This window comes from Staurois parvus, unplaced genomic scaffold (genome assembly GCF_062004578.1).
Source record: "Staurois parvus isolate SC_StPar_1 unplaced genomic scaffold, SC_StPar_1.0 ptg000025l, whole genome shotgun sequence".
Classification (NCBI taxonomy): domain Eukaryota; kingdom Metazoa; phylum Chordata; class Amphibia; order Anura; family Ranidae; genus Staurois; species Staurois parvus.
Genome location: NW_028317821.1, coordinates 28,652,838 through 28,670,527, shown reverse-complemented (window position 1 = coordinate 28,670,527; position 17,690 = coordinate 28,652,838). Strand labels below are relative to the sequence as shown.

General features: G+C 41.4%; 1 long non-coding RNA gene across 1 annotated transcript; it reads left to right on the top strand.

Annotated features, from left to right (window-relative positions):
• The first annotated feature begins 14,792 nt into the window (after positions 1 to 14,792).
• On the top strand, positions 14,793 to 17,196 carry LOC149472014 (uncharacterized). The gene is made up of 2 exons (XR_016305881.1): positions 14,793 to 15,460; positions 15,849 to 17,196. It is a non-coding gene; the product is annotated as an uncharacterized LOC149472014 (long non-coding RNA).
• The last annotated feature ends 494 nt before the right edge of the window (positions 17,197 to 17,690 follow it).

Genomic DNA, 17,690 nt, shown 5'->3' with positions numbered 1-17,690 from the left:
GAACATGTGACAGAACAATACCAATACAATGCAAAACATGAGGGGATCAAGGGCCCTGCTGTTTCGAGCTTACAATCTAGGAGGGAGGGGGTGGCGGCACAGGAGGAGATAGCTGTGGGGGATGGAGTGGTAGGAAGAGTGGAGGAGGTCGGCAAGTTAGCAGGGGGTGGGGTAGGCTTCCCTGAAGAGATGGGTTTTCAGGGTGCGCCTAAAGGAGAGGAGAGTAGGTGATAATCTGATGGGTTGGGGCAGGGAGTTCCAGAGGATGGGCGACACCCTGGAGAAGTCCTGGAGGCGGGCATGGGAGGAGGAGACCAGGGAACTAGAGAGAAGGAGGTCTTGTGAGGAGCGGAGTGTGCGTGCTGGGCGGTACTTGGATATTAGGTCAGAGATGTAGTACGGGGCAGTATGGTGGACAGCTTTGTACGTCAGCGTTAGGATTTTGAATTTGATCCGTTGCGCAATCGGAAGCCAGTGGAGGGATTGGCAGAGGGGGGTGGCGGAGACAGAGCGGTTGGAAAGGTGAATGAGTCTGGCAGCCGTATTCAGGATTGACTGAAGCGGGGATAGCCAGCGGCGAGGCAGGCCAGTGAGGAGGGAGTTGCAGTAGTCGAGTCGTGATATGATGAGGGAGTGGATGAGCTGTTTAGTGGTTTCTGGGGTTAGGAACGTGCGGATTTTGGCGATGTTGCGGAGGTGGAGTCTGCACGAGTTTGTTAAAGATTGGACTTGGGGCTGGGAGGATAGGTTGGAGTCCAGAATGACACCCAGTACTCTGGCCTGCAGGGCGGGTTTGATGGTGAAGTTGTTGGATGTGACGGAGAAATCAATGGGGGGTGGTATCCGGGCTGGGGGGAAGACAAGAAACTCAGTTTTGGAGAGGTTCAATTTAAGGAAGTGGATCGACATCCAGTCTGATATGTCGCTCAGTAGGTGTGTGATTTGGGCTGAGACCAAGGGGGTGAGGTGGGGGGTTGAGAGATAGATTTGTGTGTCGTCGGCATAGAGGTGGTAGTTGAAGCCGTGAGAGTGTATGAGTTGGCCAAGGGAGGAGGTATAGATGGAGAAGAGAAGGGGCCCGAGGACAGAGCCTTGAGGGACCCCAACAGAGAGGGGGAGTGAGGGGGAGGTGGTAGCATTATAGGTAACGCTGAAGGAGCGTTGTGACAGGTAGGATGAGAGCCAGGAGAGAGCAGAATCTCTGAGGCTGAGGGAGTGTAGTTTTTTGAGGAGGAGGGGGTGGTCGACTGTGTCGAAGGCCGCAGAGAGGTCAAGGAGTAAGAGCACTGAATAGTGGCCATTAGCTTTGGCGGTTAGCAGGTCGTTGGAGAGTTTGAGTAAGGCAGTTTCGGTGGAGTGTAGGGGACGGAAGCCGGACTGTAGGGGATCGAGGAGGTTGTTGTCGTTGAGGTGAGAGCATAGGCGGGTGTAGACTAGGCGCTCGAGGAGTTTAGATGTAAATGGGAGCAGGGAGATGGGTCTGAGGTTGTTCGGGTCATTGGGGTCCAGGGAGGGCCCCCATTTTACCCCCATTTTAAGTATGGGGGTGATGTGTGCATGTTTCAGAGGGGAGGGGAAAGTGCCTGAGGAGAGGGAGAGATTGAAGATGTGGGTGAGGGAGCGTAGGATGGAGGAGGAGGAAGGTCGTAGGAGTTGTGAGGGGATAGGGTCGAGGGGGCAGGTGGTGAGGTGGGCATCAGAGAGGATCTTGGAGACTTCCTCGATGGTAGTAAGGTCAAAGATGCGGAGTGTGGGGGGAGCTTCAGTATGAGGAATGTAGGGTGGGGTGGAAGAGGAGGTCAGAGCAGTGGTGGGGCTGTGGGAGAGGGGTGATGAGGGGGTAGCTGAGTGAGGGTGAAGGGGGTTGGAGAGAGTTTGAGCAGCGACGAAGTCCCTGCGGGTTATGTCGAGGGGGAGGGGGGATAAGGGGGTAGCTGTGTGAGAGGGGACGGGTTGAGAGGGTGTGTGAGTTGCGGCAATGTCCTTGCGAATTGTGTCAATTTTGTTTTTGAAGTGATTGGCAATCTCAAGGGCAGTGAGTGAGGTGCTGGGTGGAGGTGGGGGTGGAGAGAGTAGAGAGTTGAAGGCAGAGAAGAGTCGGCGAGGATTGGAGGAGAGGGCCTTGATGAGGGTCAAGAAGTAGGCCTGTTTGGCAGCATGGAGGGAGGAGGTGTAGGTGCGGAAGGCAGATTTATAGCGGGTGAAGGCTTGTTGGGATTTGGTTTTGCGCCATAGTCGCTCCAGGGCACGACTTTGTCGTTTGAGGGTTTTGGTGTGATCAGTCTGCCAGGGCTGGAACGGTCGGGGTCTGATGTTGCGTGTGGTTAAAGGTGCTAGTGAGTCAAGGGCTGTTGAGAGCGCATTGTTGTAGGCGGTCAAAGCCAAGTCGGAGCAGGACAGGGGGAGGATGCGGTCGTGGAGTTGATCAGCTGCAGAGTGGAGGGAGGCAGGGTTAAGGTTGCGGAGGTTACGGCTGGTAGTAGTGTGACATTTGGAGGGGTAGGCATTGGAGGACGAGGAGATAGAGAAGGTAATCAGGTTGTGGTCAGAGAGAGGGAAGGGGTGTTAGTGAGGTTGTGGGGAGCGCAGCGGTTGGAGAAGACAAGGTCCAGGATATTTCCGTCGGAGTGGGTGGTGGATTGTATGCACTGTGCAAGTGCAAAGGAGGAGGTTAGGTGGAGGAGACGGGCTGTGTCCGGGTTGTCGAGGTTGACAGGGATGTTGAAATCCCCAAGAATTATGGTGGGTAGCTCAGAGGAGAGGAAGAAGGGTAGCCAGGAGGAGAAGTCATCCAGGAAGCAGGGTATGGGTCCAGGAGGCCGGTATATCACAGCAATCTTCAGGGGGGTTGGGGAGAATAGTCGGAGGCAGTGGGCCTCGAAGGAGGAGAAGGATAGGGAGGGGGGGTTTGGGAGGACTCGGAAGGTGCTCTGCGGTGACAGGAGCAGACCAACCCCACCACCTTTACGACCGTTAGGCCTGGGTGTGTGGGTCCAGGTGAGACCTCCGTAGGAGAGTGCAGCAGGGGAGGTAGAGTCAGTGGGCTGGATCCAGGTTTCCGTGATCGCTAGGAGGTTGAGGGAGCGGGAAACAAAGAGGTCGTGGATGGCGGTAAGCTTGTTGCACACCGAACGGGCGTTCAGGAGTGCACATGAAAACGGGGGGGAGATTTTAGGGAGCAGGGGGACAGATACTAAGTTTTGGGGGTTGCAGTAGGACGTGGAGGTGGGAGGGTGTTGAGCGGGTGAGGGAGGTGGAGGGCCAGGATTCGGGGAGATGTCCCCCGCAGCTAGGAGGAGGAGAAGGGTGAGAAAGGTGGCATTTTTCCTTCCACTGACACCAATAATGGGGCACAATTCCTCCCACTGATATAAACAATTAGATACTATTCCTCCAACTAACACCAAGGATGGAGCACTATTCCTTCAACTAATACCAATGATGGGGCACTATTCTTCCCACTAACACCAATGATGGGGCACTATTCCTCCCCCTGACACCAATAATGGAGCACTCTTCCTCCCACTGTCATCAATGATGGGGCAATATTCATATATTTTCATTACATACCTTATTTAATATGTGGGTCTCTGTGATTCTATATGCAAAGCTGGCAAATCAGATTGGAGAGAGGGGCAGCAGTATGTTGTATATATCTTCCTGAAAACATCACAGCAAATATCAGAATGCCTTGATGGCTGGATGTCAGTGAGGAGGAGGGTGCAGACCTAGGCAGACTGCATAAGAATGCAGAGCACCCTAGGTAATACTGACCCTCCATAACTGAAAAAATGTAAATCCAAGGAATGAAAGGGTTGAATCAGGAGCAAAAAAGGCTGGGTTCAAATAGGCTAGATCAGTGCCGCACTGCCCATAGGGCTCAACGGGGACTTGTCCTTGTGGGACCCAAAGTAGCTGTGGCAGCTGGGCTGTCTCTTGAGCCCTGCCGCCCATCCATCCTCTCCTTGGCCGCCCATTCTGAATGGCCAGGGGGCGGTGACTAGGGGGCGGTTGACCCGTGACCAACCTCTCAACGGCCACTTCCCCACCAGCGCTGTCACCTTTAGGTTGCATAAATTGTAAGTATTTTCAATGTTTTGGGCCCTTCCCAATCTGGCTTAAATTTTGGCACTGACCCATTACATCACTACAGAAAGGCTCCAGCTAAAAGGGGTCTAGCAACTGACTACACTACTCTGTTCCCACACATTATTCCAGGATAGATCCACCTAGTGGCAGGCTAGCTAAATGCACCTGCTTACATAATCCTAGTACAAATGTATGGAAAAAAATTTAAATACAAATCAGAGAACAAGGCTGCCAATTGTGTGGATACTGAAGTAACAACCTTAGCAAGTATAGATAAAATATGAAGCTGCTGGTTCAATGAAGTTAGGTAGTATAGGCAGCCCATCTACTGTTCTTTTTGAATTGGAATATGTGATCATACACATATATGGTATACAATGGACCAAAGTTACACAAAATTTCACTAAGATAAAAAAATTCTCATACTCTCAGACACTGAAATTTTGTGTAGTTATGAGCAATGGTTCAAAATAACCCGTAATTTGGAACTGTTCTTAGGTGTTCATTACGTTTACATAAGCCTCTGCAATTATCTTACACCTTTTAACTATTAATATTGGGTTATGCCCTGTATTTCTAGTATATAATAAAAACTTGTTGGATATCACATGGATACAGTGGGGAAAATAATTATTTGATCCTCTTCAGATTTTGTAAGTTTGCCCACTTACAAAGAAATGAAGGGTCTATAATTTTATCATAGGTGTATTTTTGAAATAAGACAGAATATCAATCAAAAATTCAGAAAAACACATGATACAAATGTTATAAATTGAGTTGCAGTTCAGTGAGTAAAATAAGTATTTGATCCCCAAGCAAAACATGACTTTGTGCTTGGTGGAGAAACCCTTGATGGTGAACAAAGAGGTAAGATGTTTTGTGTAGTTGGTTACCAGGTTTGCACACATCTCAGGAGGGATTTTGGTCCATTCTTCTTTACAGATCTTCTCTTAATACTTAAGGTTTCTTGGTTGTTGTTTGGCAACTCGACATTTCAGCTCCCTCTATAAATTTTCTATAGGATTAAGGTCTGCAGACTAGCTAGGTCTCTCAATGACCTTGATGTACTTTTCTGAAGCCACTCCTTTGTTGCCTTGGAGGAATGTTTTGGGTCATTATCATGCTGAAAGACACATCCAGGATCCATGTTCAGTGTTCTGGAGGGAAGGAGGTTATCATCCAAGATTTTACAATGCATGGCCCCGTCCATTGGCCCGTCAATGCGGCAAAGTTGGCTTGTACCTTTAGCAGAGAAACAGCTCCAAAGCATAATGTTTCCAACTCCATGCTTGACCATAAGGATGGTGTTTTTAGTGTCCTAGTCAGAATTTTTCTTCCTCCAAACACAGTGAGTCGAGTTAATGCCAAATAACTCAATTTTGGTCTCATCTGACCACAGCACTTTCTCCCAATCCTTCTCTGAATTATTTAGATGTTCATTGGCAGACTTCAGGTGGGCCTGTACTCTGCCTTCTTGACCATTTTGGTCTTCTGATCTCCTTTAAGACCCCGGTCACACTGGGTGCAACTTGGCATGCGACTTGCAAATTGCATTCCAAGTTGCACCCTATTGTCTGCAATTACAGCAGTCATATTGGTGCAGTTCTGACTTGGTCGGAGCCGCACCGATTTCTAAAGTAATACATGCACTACTTTTGGTGCGATTTTCATAGACATCTGTGTCAGATGTCTTGCAAATCACAATGACATCCCGACTTTGAAATCGTGCAACTTACAGTGAAGTCACACGATCTCAAAGTCAGGATCAATGTGACCTGGGTGTTACAATTGTATTTAATAAAATAAATGAGAAAATAATGAGAGATGTATTATTCATCCCACTAGGGATGAAGGGAGTCAGCGAATGTTAAACTAGCAGAGTCAGATGTAGAGTCAGACTTCCCTTTGTTAGGGGCACTGACTTCCCTCCTTTATGGCTCATACACTACTGATCAAGACCTCATTCACCCAGACATGTGGTTATATGAATTTATAAGACATTGCTGAAAGCATATACAGTAAATGCATGTCATTATTTTAAGTGGTATAATGCACACCATACATTTACATGCAATCATGTGCTCTTAGTTTTGCTGTGTTTAGAAAAAATAGAAATCTGTGCATTCAGGGGCAGATTACATGAATACACATTTTAATATAAGAGAAATCAATATTGGAGATACAGTATATGGTTTAGTTATGGTTCCCAGATCAATTTCTCCTACATGTAAATAAAACAAATGCAGGAGGCCTATTTGAATGAGTACTAGGTCACTGTCAACCTCATTTTCATAATCTGAGTGGATAATCACTGATCATAGTGACATATAGGTTGACTGAGAGTAGTAGACAGTGCTTACCTAACAGTAGAGGGTGATGGCTCATTGACCATGAAAAGACAGGCATAACTTCTACAAACCAGACATGGTTTTGTTCTTTGTCAGAACCGGACAGACATTTGGTCAACCAGACTGTCTGGGTGAAAACCAGACAAGTTTTTACCATAATTAGTAGTTCACTAATTGTTTTTATTTGTTGCCTGGAACTGCTTTTTAATGCCTTGAAAATCTGAGGTCAAAAACTGGATTCCATCCAGAGGTTTGTTTGCATGAATGTGTTTGCTCTTCCCATGTTTGCACTTCTTTAAAATAAATACTGAATACATCATTGTAGTTTAACTAGCTGCTAACTGAATGGGACTCCGAGCATATGTAAAACCTGAAATCTAGACCACTGTAAAAAAAAATATTCATGTATGTATTCTTTAGAATATAAGGAATTACAGTTTTTTTTAACTAATGTAAGTACACAAATCTGTATCACTGTTGTCCTTCTCTGTATCAGTTGTTACTGTAATTTTCTGTGCAACATAGCTGGAAGAGGGAGGAGCAACACTAGTAGCCAAAAGGGTGTGCTGCAGTAGACATGTACTGAGAGGAACATGCTGACAGAGGGAGAGAGAAAAGACATTATCTCATCAGTCTTCTACTGCACTTTCATTGTCCATTCACAGGCTACGGCAGGAAGATGGCTAAGTTGTATTGCTTAAGTGCAGCAGAGAAAAGACAGGTCTCCAAGGTTTAGTCTGACTGTCATATAGTAATGCTCTACAGAGCTGCATGATATAATCTGCATCTAATATCAGTGCATTGTGCTTGGCACTGCAGGCGATGTCCTACACCATAGCTCGTGAGACTGATTTGTCTACCTTAGTGACCTGACAGATTCTGTGCCATTGTTCTAGTTTTGATTAGGATGTGAAAATGATTTGACACTGGGTGTAGGAATCAGAATTAATTTTGAGTATTATCCACCTTGGGATATGTCTGACCAGAGCAAGCATTAGACAGTGAAGGGTACATTGTAAATGCAATGGGTGGGCAGTCATATCAAAGAAAAAAGAATAGGTAATGCTATGAGTGTTGGGTTGGGCACATCGTTAACTTTGCCTAATGCCCCTTCTCCATGATGCCAGCTCTGTGACTTTACTGTAAACCTGACTTTGCCAATGTATATGTGAACACTGGACATAGAAATTGGTACCTTACATTAAGCTCAGATTTATATGCAAGCTAGCAAACTTGATCTGAAGAATGGGGAAGGAATCTGTCAGGTAGTTTTATGCAGGCCCCCACCCCAGTACTTCAAGTGGTGGCCCTGGATATGTGTGACTGTGTAGAACAGCCAAAAGCTATAACACAAGACCTTTATACAAGACAACAAAATAATTTAAATGTAGTATATCCACCACTAAGCAGAGGTAGAATATGCATAAGATATATATTATACTACATTTTTGCTTTTGCTATGATATCTATTCTGGCATATGCGTTAATACTGTTCAGATTTAATGACTTTTTAATCTCTACTAAGTTTGTAAAGGTTCCATCCATATAATGTAGAACAGTGCATATTTCTTATGGTTTGACATTTGACTGCATTTTCCTTTGATTATAAAACCTTCCATAAAATTACTTGTATATCACCCTAATATGATACTTGGTTCCATATTCTCTAAAGGGGAGTGCTAGGAGGTAGGAGGGGGTAGAAACAAAAGGGGCCTATGCGGGGTGGGTATTTGCACCTAATCTAACAAAACAAATCCTGACAGTAATAACTGAAACAATGCTGCATATGTCATAAAGAGTGTAGACAAGATGGAAAAGTATAATGGAGTTGATATTTATCTTAGAAAGGTCCAAACTTTATGCAAGGTAGGAGTCCTGTAAATAGGAATGAGCTGAACATGCTTGGGTTTGTATAAATAGTGTAGAATGCAGCACAACAAAAAAAACTAGAAAATCTACAATTTCTGGGGAAATTGTGTGAAGTGTTCTTGTCTCCACCAGTAGTCTACAACTGGAGTGGGCGGAGTAGCTTTTGTCACTCTGCTGCCTGCTCACACACCTGGGTTCCTATGGCAACTCACTTTACAACAACGGCAGAGAAGAACGGTTAAAAACAAACTGCTCTAACTTGCTCACTTCACTGGCAGTTGCCATCTTCAAACTGTTGTAGTTTAAAAACTATAAATCCTACACTGAAGAGCTTTATAATGTGAGAATCACAAGACCCAGACCTACATGTCTCTGAAATATTAAAAATGAAGGCACAGTCGCAGTTTAGAAATTGCCCTTCAAATTTGAGGTGGCTAGAGTGGAGTTTCAATGAATGTCAATGGACGGTGTGAGTTGCAAACAAATGGTCATATTGTGAAAACTATCAGGACTATGGCTTAGCCATGGACATTTTTAGTGGCAGCAGGGATAGCTGAACGTTTTGATATAAGATTTGTGTAGGTGGGCTTGAAAATGAGGAAGTGATGGCAGTTTAGAGATCATGTCCTGATTTTTCATCTCACACTCTAGCTTTTGTCAGCTCCCACTCTAGTTTTGAACATTGCGCCATTCATTCCTATGGGACCAATTTCACCACAAAAACGGCGATATTTTGTGAACCATTCGGCGAAACGTTCCACAAAGTAATAGCACACCAATCGGGAACAATCCGCACGTTTCGGTATATAACTGTCTATGTACTGTAAAAACTGTGGGAGGAGTTCGGGTGGTAAATTTGGCTATAATAATAAGAATATATATGTGAGATAACAGTAAGTGGTCTTGCCATGCAAGAACACTTAATAAACACAATGATACTTCTATATCAAATGTGAACCTTGAATCTGCTGGATACGTACTAATAGAGATCCTAAAATAGAGATCCTCGTAAATTATATTACATACTGTATCTATGACTAGTAATGGGGATTATGGACACATTTGAAATGTAATGATCAGTGTATATTAGCCCACTTAGCAGGAAGGTGCTATTGCAATGCAGAAGGCTTTATCTATGCATAAATATACCTGGTAATCATAATAGAGGTCTAGATCAACTGACATATATATATCTACCAACACAATATCAATCACAAATAATATACACATAACTATACAAAAATGTACTGGTATGACAGATGATAAAGGATGAGTGCCAAATATGAACTAGGTACTATCTATCATCATCACATAGATAGTATATAGCGGTGTGATTACACCTGTCTACACAAAGTTATCATGGAATACATGGGACTGTTCACTACGATTTATGTTGTATAAAGTCGCATGATATGTGTTGTATAAAAGTATCACAAGCACTGTGGATGTTACAGATTATATATGTGTCTATATGACCAGGACGTATGCTTTAGTATTAAGTATTCACAAGCACCGAGGAGTGTTTTTCACATTTAACATAGAAGTATTATTGTGTTTATTTATTTTGTTGTGCTGCATTCTATGCTATTTATTCATTCTTTCATATGTGGGAACACATTACATGCTAGCTGCACATTTGTAAGGAGGTACTTATTACGCTGAAGATTTTTTCTATATATGCTTGGGTTTGTTTCGAGATGGGTTCAGTGACCTTTACTGAAGATTGATTGCCTTTTCCAACCCTCACTGAAAACGGGAGACAAATGTTAGAAATTAATAATGGCCATTTTCTAGTTCAGACCAAACCTGGAGCTCATCCCTACCTGCAACATGTTCCAGTGTTTGTTCATGTAACTGGCTATAAATCATTTTGTCATAGTGACCCATATATTAAATTAAACATTATTATTAAAACCCTTCATTACCTGAAAGCAGGCAGTAAACATCCTTCCAATGTGCTCTTGCTTCCAGTTCATGAGTATAACTGAAATATGTCAATCTACTGATTCTCTTGCGGATCTCATCATTTCTTACCTCGGACCTCACATCACCATTCTCTTCTGCCGTAATATGAGGTTAGAGGGATGAACCAATGAGAGCAACGGGGTACCCAGGTGATCCACATTTCAAGAAACATTGGTTGCACTGTGGAGTTTGAGGGACAAGAACTTGTGAACAAAACAGTTTTCAGCAGCCTGGGCTATAAGAAAGATGGATATTTACTGCCTTCTTGTATAGGTAACAAAAAGCCTTAATAATAATTTTTCAGGACAGGGTGGCTTTAAGGTGATCTAAGTGCTTTCCAAAAGTACTTCAGATTAGTGAGTGTTATACCTAATACGGATAAGCACAAATACTTTTACAGACTGTCCTTCCAGTAAAACTTTCAGTACTACATAAGATGTGGAAACTTTTTCTAGATGATGCAGAAAAGGAATCTTATGTGAAACGTGGCATATGTCTACCAATCCAGGCAAAAAAAGGGAAAGTGACCTTAACAAAGCAATACCACATGAATCAGCTGTAATTATGGGTGCATAGGCTTATAAATAACTTTTCCATATAAAGTCTATGAAGATGTATTATGGTTATGATTAGTAAGAAAATACAATCTTCCTGAAGTTAACTCTTATGTTTATTATGTAGACCCTAAAAGCACAGTTGCATACCTAAGCAAATGGTAACATTGTATAGGTTTATGTTTTTTTATATAAATATAATCTGATTGCTAACTGCTTTTGAATAGACAGAGTCTCTGATGTACATGTTAAATATATCATAATTAAAAACCTAGACAGCACACAAGGGAGAAACAAGTTTAAGGCATCATAAAACTTCCTCCACTTTCCATTCCTTAGTTACAAGCTGACGAGTGAGGTGTGAGGTTGCTAGTGTTGGTATCGCTGTGCGTGAAGCAGAATGAGAGCATGTTTGTTTTTTATTTCTGTCTGGATACTATTATTGTGTGATTGACTGGAATTGCAGGAGTGTTGTATTTGACTTCCATGATACTAAAGTTCTGCAGAACACTAGCGTTCTAAAGGTTATGAGTGATTTTCGGAAAAGTATGCAGGTTACGTTTTATATTACAAATTACACTGTTCAACAAATTTTTATTTTTTGCCAGTTTTGGAAACAAAAGGATCCATTTCTTAATGAATTTCACATTCTGAGTTCAACTATAACAATGAAATTTGTCAATTGGCTCTAGTTTTTCTGTAAACGGAAAGTTTTCTACTATAGGCGTAATGACTACATAATGCACAATAATTATATAGATAGATGTCTTTCCACAAATATAAAGCAAGTGATATTGACTACATAACAAAGCCTAAATGGCATAATATATTGCATAGGATTACCAAGAAAAATTATAGCCATAAGCTAAGTTGAATCATTTTAATACTTAGGATTCTCACTAGTTTTGTCTTCAGTTTGTGTCGGTTTTGCTTCTCTTGGCTTTTCTCTTGTATTCGAGGAAAGGGCTATCTCTTACAACTGCACGTGACTACACGCTTCAGGTTCTTCCTCACTTGACTCAACCACAAAGGATTCTGGTGCTTTAGGAATTGGTAGCCCCTCTCCATGAGGAACTGGACGTATTGCCGATGGAATATTTGGATAGTGCACAGATAACTTTTTCTTCTTATTTAGCCCTTTTACAATTGGAGGCACCATACAAAAGTAACAATTACTAACATGATCTGTTGGCTCTCTCCAAATCATTGGCACAGCGAAAGGCATAGATGCCTTTTTTCCATTCAACCATTGCTCCAGTGCCGTCCCACAAGAATTGCAGCATATATGTGGTGCCCAGCTCTTGTCCTGGTCTCCTATCTTGCAGCTAAAATACAAGTTGTAGGCTTTCTTAATCATTCCTGTTATCCTCCTTTTTTGTGAGATGAAAGTTATTTCACCGCAGATATAGCAGAAATTATCTGCTTTATTCACACAAGTTCGAGGCATTACTGAGTAGCCTATATAAGCATAAAACGAAATGTAAAGACGCTGTCGAACTACAATCAGCTACAGACAGTGCAGCTTTTATGCAGTGAAGTGATGCAATTAAAGGCTAATATTGCATCATCTCAGTATACATGCAATTTTCTATTGGTCACCAGTATCAATTGCGCAATATGCAGCTGAAGTTGCATCATAATTTTGAATGGCTTATGTCATTAGATGGGTGAATATATCATGGAAACTAGAGCCAATCAACATTTTTTAGAGTCATTTTTGTTTTCAGCACCCCAAAATTATGTAAGATTAGCTAATTTTATGCCCAAAACTTTTTACCTGTTGAACAGTGTTATCAATCTCATTTAGTGCAGTAACTTTTTATTTAGACGATCTAATATTAATTAGTATTTAAAGAGACCCTGTACATTTTCCCATTAAGGCAAAGGGGCATGAACTACGTAAAGCCCAATCCAGTCCACTAACTTTCACAGTGGCTAAAGGATAGCACTTCCCCCTAGTAGCACTAGGGTTATTGGTTTGAATGCCAACCACGACACTACCTGCACAGAGTTTGCATGTTCTCCCTGTGCCTGTGTGGGTTTCCTCCAGGTACTCCGATTTCCTCCCACACTCCAAAGGCATGCTGCTAGGTTAATTGTCTCCTGTCTAAATTGGCCCTAGTATATGTATGTATAAATGTGAGATAGGAACTTTAGATTTTAACTCTTGGAGGGCAGGGACTAATGTGAATGTAACATGTATATGTAAAGTGCTGCATAAATTGATGGTTGATTGATGCTATTTAAGTACCTGTAATAAATAAATAATGTATCCAACAATTTCACTGATGCATCTTCCACCATTACAGCCACAAAAAAAATACTCAGTGTTGGATGGTTTAGGAGCCTAGAGAGAGCAGTGAGGTCAGCTCTTCTGTGGTGTGACAAAATGCTTAACCACCTCCCATGATGAAGGGTTCAGGCTTCAAGGGAGAAGGTAACATGTTCCCTTATAAACTGTGAAGGTAAAACAAAGAAAAGAGCAGTGGGGGTCAGCATTGCAATGAATTGTGTCTCTTTAAGAAGGAGGAAGGCACAGCAAATTTAGAAACAACGCAGAAGGAGGACTAAGCTTTTGCTGAGTGAAGAAATATGTTCAGTTGAGACATTAGATTGCTATAAAGCAATTGTTCTGTGTATTGGTTCTGCTGCTAAGTTTAAAAACCTCTGAACTATATGGTCTCAACAAAAGGCTTGAACCCTGGACATCTCTTTATGATAAATTATAGTTTTTCTTTGCCTTACTATTCTTCATTGACTTAATATCACACATCCTTTCTTTTTTTAAATGGATGCTATAGGTGCGGGCACCAACAGACTTGTCTCAGCAGTACTGGTGAATTCCTCCTTGTGAGTTTCTTCTCTTTAAAATCACTTTGCTTAAAGTGATATTAAAGACTTGTGTTTTATTTATTTTTTTTTTATAACAAACATGTCATACTCACTTGCTCTGTGTAATGGCTTTGCTCACAGCAGCCCCAATCCTCCTCTTCTTGGGTCCTCTGCCAGCGCTTCTAGACCCTCACCCCTGGTGAGTGCCCCCAGAGCAAGCCACTTGCTCTGGGGGCACTAGTGTGTGCTTGCTCCCAAGCCCTGCTCTCTGTGTCTATAAGATACACAAAGCGCTGCCCAGCCCGGTCCCCTGGTTGCTCTTTACTGGCTGTGATCGACAGCAGTGTCTCAGCTAATGAGGAGAGAAAGACCCATGAGAACTGAGACTCCTGTGCACAGCACGGAATCGAGATTGGGTAAGTATTGGGAGGGCTGTAGAGGATGCAGCACACCAAAGGTTTTTTACCTCCATGCATAGAATGCATAAAGATAAAAAAAAAACCTTCAGCATTCACAACCACTTTATCTGAAGACTGAATTGGTTATAGCAAAGTGTGGTGGGAGTAATACTTCTAGAGTAATCCAATCAACTTTAACCCAGTCCATACAAACAGCCTTGTTCTTTATGTGCTGTGATTATACTGTATTTTTACATATTGGTCAGTGAAAAAAATGTCAAGGCAGATTCCTCCTTATCTATTACAACCCAAAGGCTCAGAAGCGCAATTTATCAAATCTTATTTTACCATTTGCACCCCTTTATCTAATCCAAGTTCCCTTTGGGAACACCTTTGTCCCATTAAAATAACTCTATATTCCTTGAAAAGCAGCATCATTTCACATTGGCTTGACATCAGGCTTCCACAGAACTTTTGATGTTTTCTCTTTTTAGTTTTATGATGGTCATCAATAAACATGGTAATAAAACTTATGTTTCACTGTATAGCGCTGCATGCAAAATAAAACACTCAGGAAGACTCCCCATGGTAAAATATTGCTATTGCCAATCTTTTATATTCCTTATAATGTACATATAAACTAACTTTTGAAATCGATCGCTGTCCTTTGATTTGGGTGGTTGTGGAGTACTGCACTTTCATAGTAACCTTCATTCCAAACATGAGTCTCCCTAAAACCTAAGTCTTAGTAAACGCCATTTTCCAGAAGATCTTTCACCTTGATGGAGTGTAATCCATTGCTTCTGATACGGCAGTGAAGATAATCATTCATTTCTAGAAAGCCATGTGTAAGTAGACATAAATCATCACCACCATCTGCAGTCCATCTAATAAACTCAAAATAATCATTATGGAAAAATTCCTGACAAACTATTTCTTCATTTTTAAAGGAGGTTGGATTAAGTTGCTTTGCTGATGCAGTATTCCTACAACAATCATTCTCAGCAGTGAATGAATTTCATCCTAAAGTCTCTGTTCCCTTCCATGTTTTTTTCCAAACATTCCCATTGGTAATCAATCTCTGACATTTTTGCAGCAAGTGATGATACAAGGCAGTTACTTCTAACATCTTTATGTCACAAGAAAAAGGGCCAATACCTGGTGAACAGCTGATACTTATCTGGTGTTCTCGTAAATCTAATCCACCTACAAGTAAACACAGAGTTGGAATATGAAGTTCAACATCTCCTCTATTTCTTCTACAGCAAGCTGTTTTATTTAGTAGATTGCAAAGGTTAATGGCACGAAGAGAGATCTTGATTTCCCAGAGATGAGCTGCATATCCCCACCTCAAATAAAGAAGTCTACTGGCAATGTCTCCTTAATTTGGATTGAAGACATACAGGTACTGTAAAAAAGTTAGAGGGTACTAATTACTTCCCGTGGATAACCGATTGCTTTACATTACCAATGTTATTTCAGTTGCTAGCATTTCCTACTTCTTAGGGGTAGCCCATGTTGCTAGGCACTTGTTACCACCACCTGCTTACCTACTTAGAAAAAGCAGTTTATTAATGTGCAACCTTTGTTTCAAAAGTGTTACAATTAAATTCTAGTCAAAGATTTGGAAAAAAAAGGTCTCTTCCTCTATTTAACCAGTTATGATACTAACTTGTTTCCTGGATTTTGATGTTGTCTGACATCTTCTCTGATCTCTCGCTGAGGTCTGTCTTTGTCTAAATACTGTCTGCCCTGGTCCCAACTGGTTTTAAGACTATACTACTTGCCTGCAGATTTGGACCTGGCTCGATATCTGTCTATATGTTAGAAGCCATCAGTGGGTCTTACCTGAGGAACACAACCTAGACGCATCACAAATAACAAGACCTGCATACTTGGGACCATAATAAAGACTGAGCATTCCTTGGATTTCATGCCTTAAGAATGTGTGGGAGCATTTCCTATGAGTAAATATGACTGGTAATAAAAGATAAATGAAGATTTAAACAAAAGCATTTTCCTTTGTGAGGTTAAAAAAGGAATTTCCCTCTTGTGAGCTTAAACTGTTAGTTTTGGGATTTTTGTTTTGTTTACCAAAGACCAACAAAGCTAGAATACAGAAAAAGAAGTTGATGACCTTGTGTCTTATTTCAACGTCATATTAAAACATGAGACATGCCTTGAATCAGAATGAGAATACATCTTGTTCCCTGAAGTTTAGAAACTAAAAAGGAAATGCAAACCCAGCAAAAAAAAACAAAAAAACAAAATATGCTGCAATATTGTTTTAGTGGTTATACACGGCTGCTGATGGATACACTTGCAGAGACACTCGATTACTCAATTTGCTACACAAATCAAAGAGTGTGTTAAAGTGTATGTGTAGCCATATTTATTTAAAATTTGGATTGAGTAGGAAAGAATTAGAACTTACATTTGATGTCACATTTTTTTTTCGCTGTCTGTTATTCAGCTGGGGAGATTCACTCTCTCTATTTGTCCTGTTGATCATTATCACAAGGACAGAAAGCTATGGAAAATCCAACATTTTAGAGATGTCACCAGAATGGGAAAAAAGAGAAAATCTTCCTATGGAGACAGCGGCGCCATCTCTCTAAGAGCGGAACCTCCCTATCTTTTAGAGATTTAAAGGAAAACTGAATTAGCTTATAGAAATGTTCCTGCAGCATGGCACCCTTTTATGCCAAAGTATAACTAAAGGCAAAGCATTTTTGTAGATGAGGATTGGTTAGAAGTACTATCAGGTTTTTATTGTTGTCTGCGTCCCTGTTAGGAAGACTCACTCACTCTAGATGCTCTGAACACCGATGTAAATACCAAATTTTGAGTTGCCGCTAGAACAGGACTAGAGGGGAAATCCAATAAGGACACCTGTTCCCTTGATAACTCTCTAATAGGGGATATTCCTCGGTATATTCTCTCATTTCATGCTGAGTCTACTGGACAGGATGTAAAGGGAAATCTCTCTAATAAGACACAGATGGCAAAAAACTAACACCATTTTTAATCATCCTGTAATCTATCCAAGATAAACAAAAGTTTTCACTTAGGTTGTGATTTAATGCTGTTTGCTCTGAAGAATGATGATACCTCTCATAATAAAGGGGATTTTATACATGATCCTTGGATTCGTTATGTATTGCACTTGTGTAAGCAAGCTATAAATGTGTCTCTGAGGAAACGTGTCATATTTCAATGTGAGCAAATGTAAATGAAACAAAAGTGACAGTAGGCTACAGCTTACTTTGATAATGAAATAAGCATGAACTTGCAGAACACAGAAAGTAGGAATAATGTGTGGCAACATGAAAGGAATCTTGTGTAAATTGTTGGGAAACATTTAATTTATTGAAAGAACAGCACATATATCACAATTGATATACATACTGAATGGGAAGGTAAGATCAATGATTTGAAAACTTTTCAGGAGTGAAAAAAAATTGATTAATATATGGGTTTGAAAAGAAATTAGAAAAAAATCATCAAATTCTGACTAAAGAGGAATAAAATAACCTTAAAGTGATACAATTCAGGAGCAATGATGATGACAATGTACTGTTCATCTAATAAAGTCTTTAGAATAGGATGAATGTTAAGGAAAACTCAGTACAGTT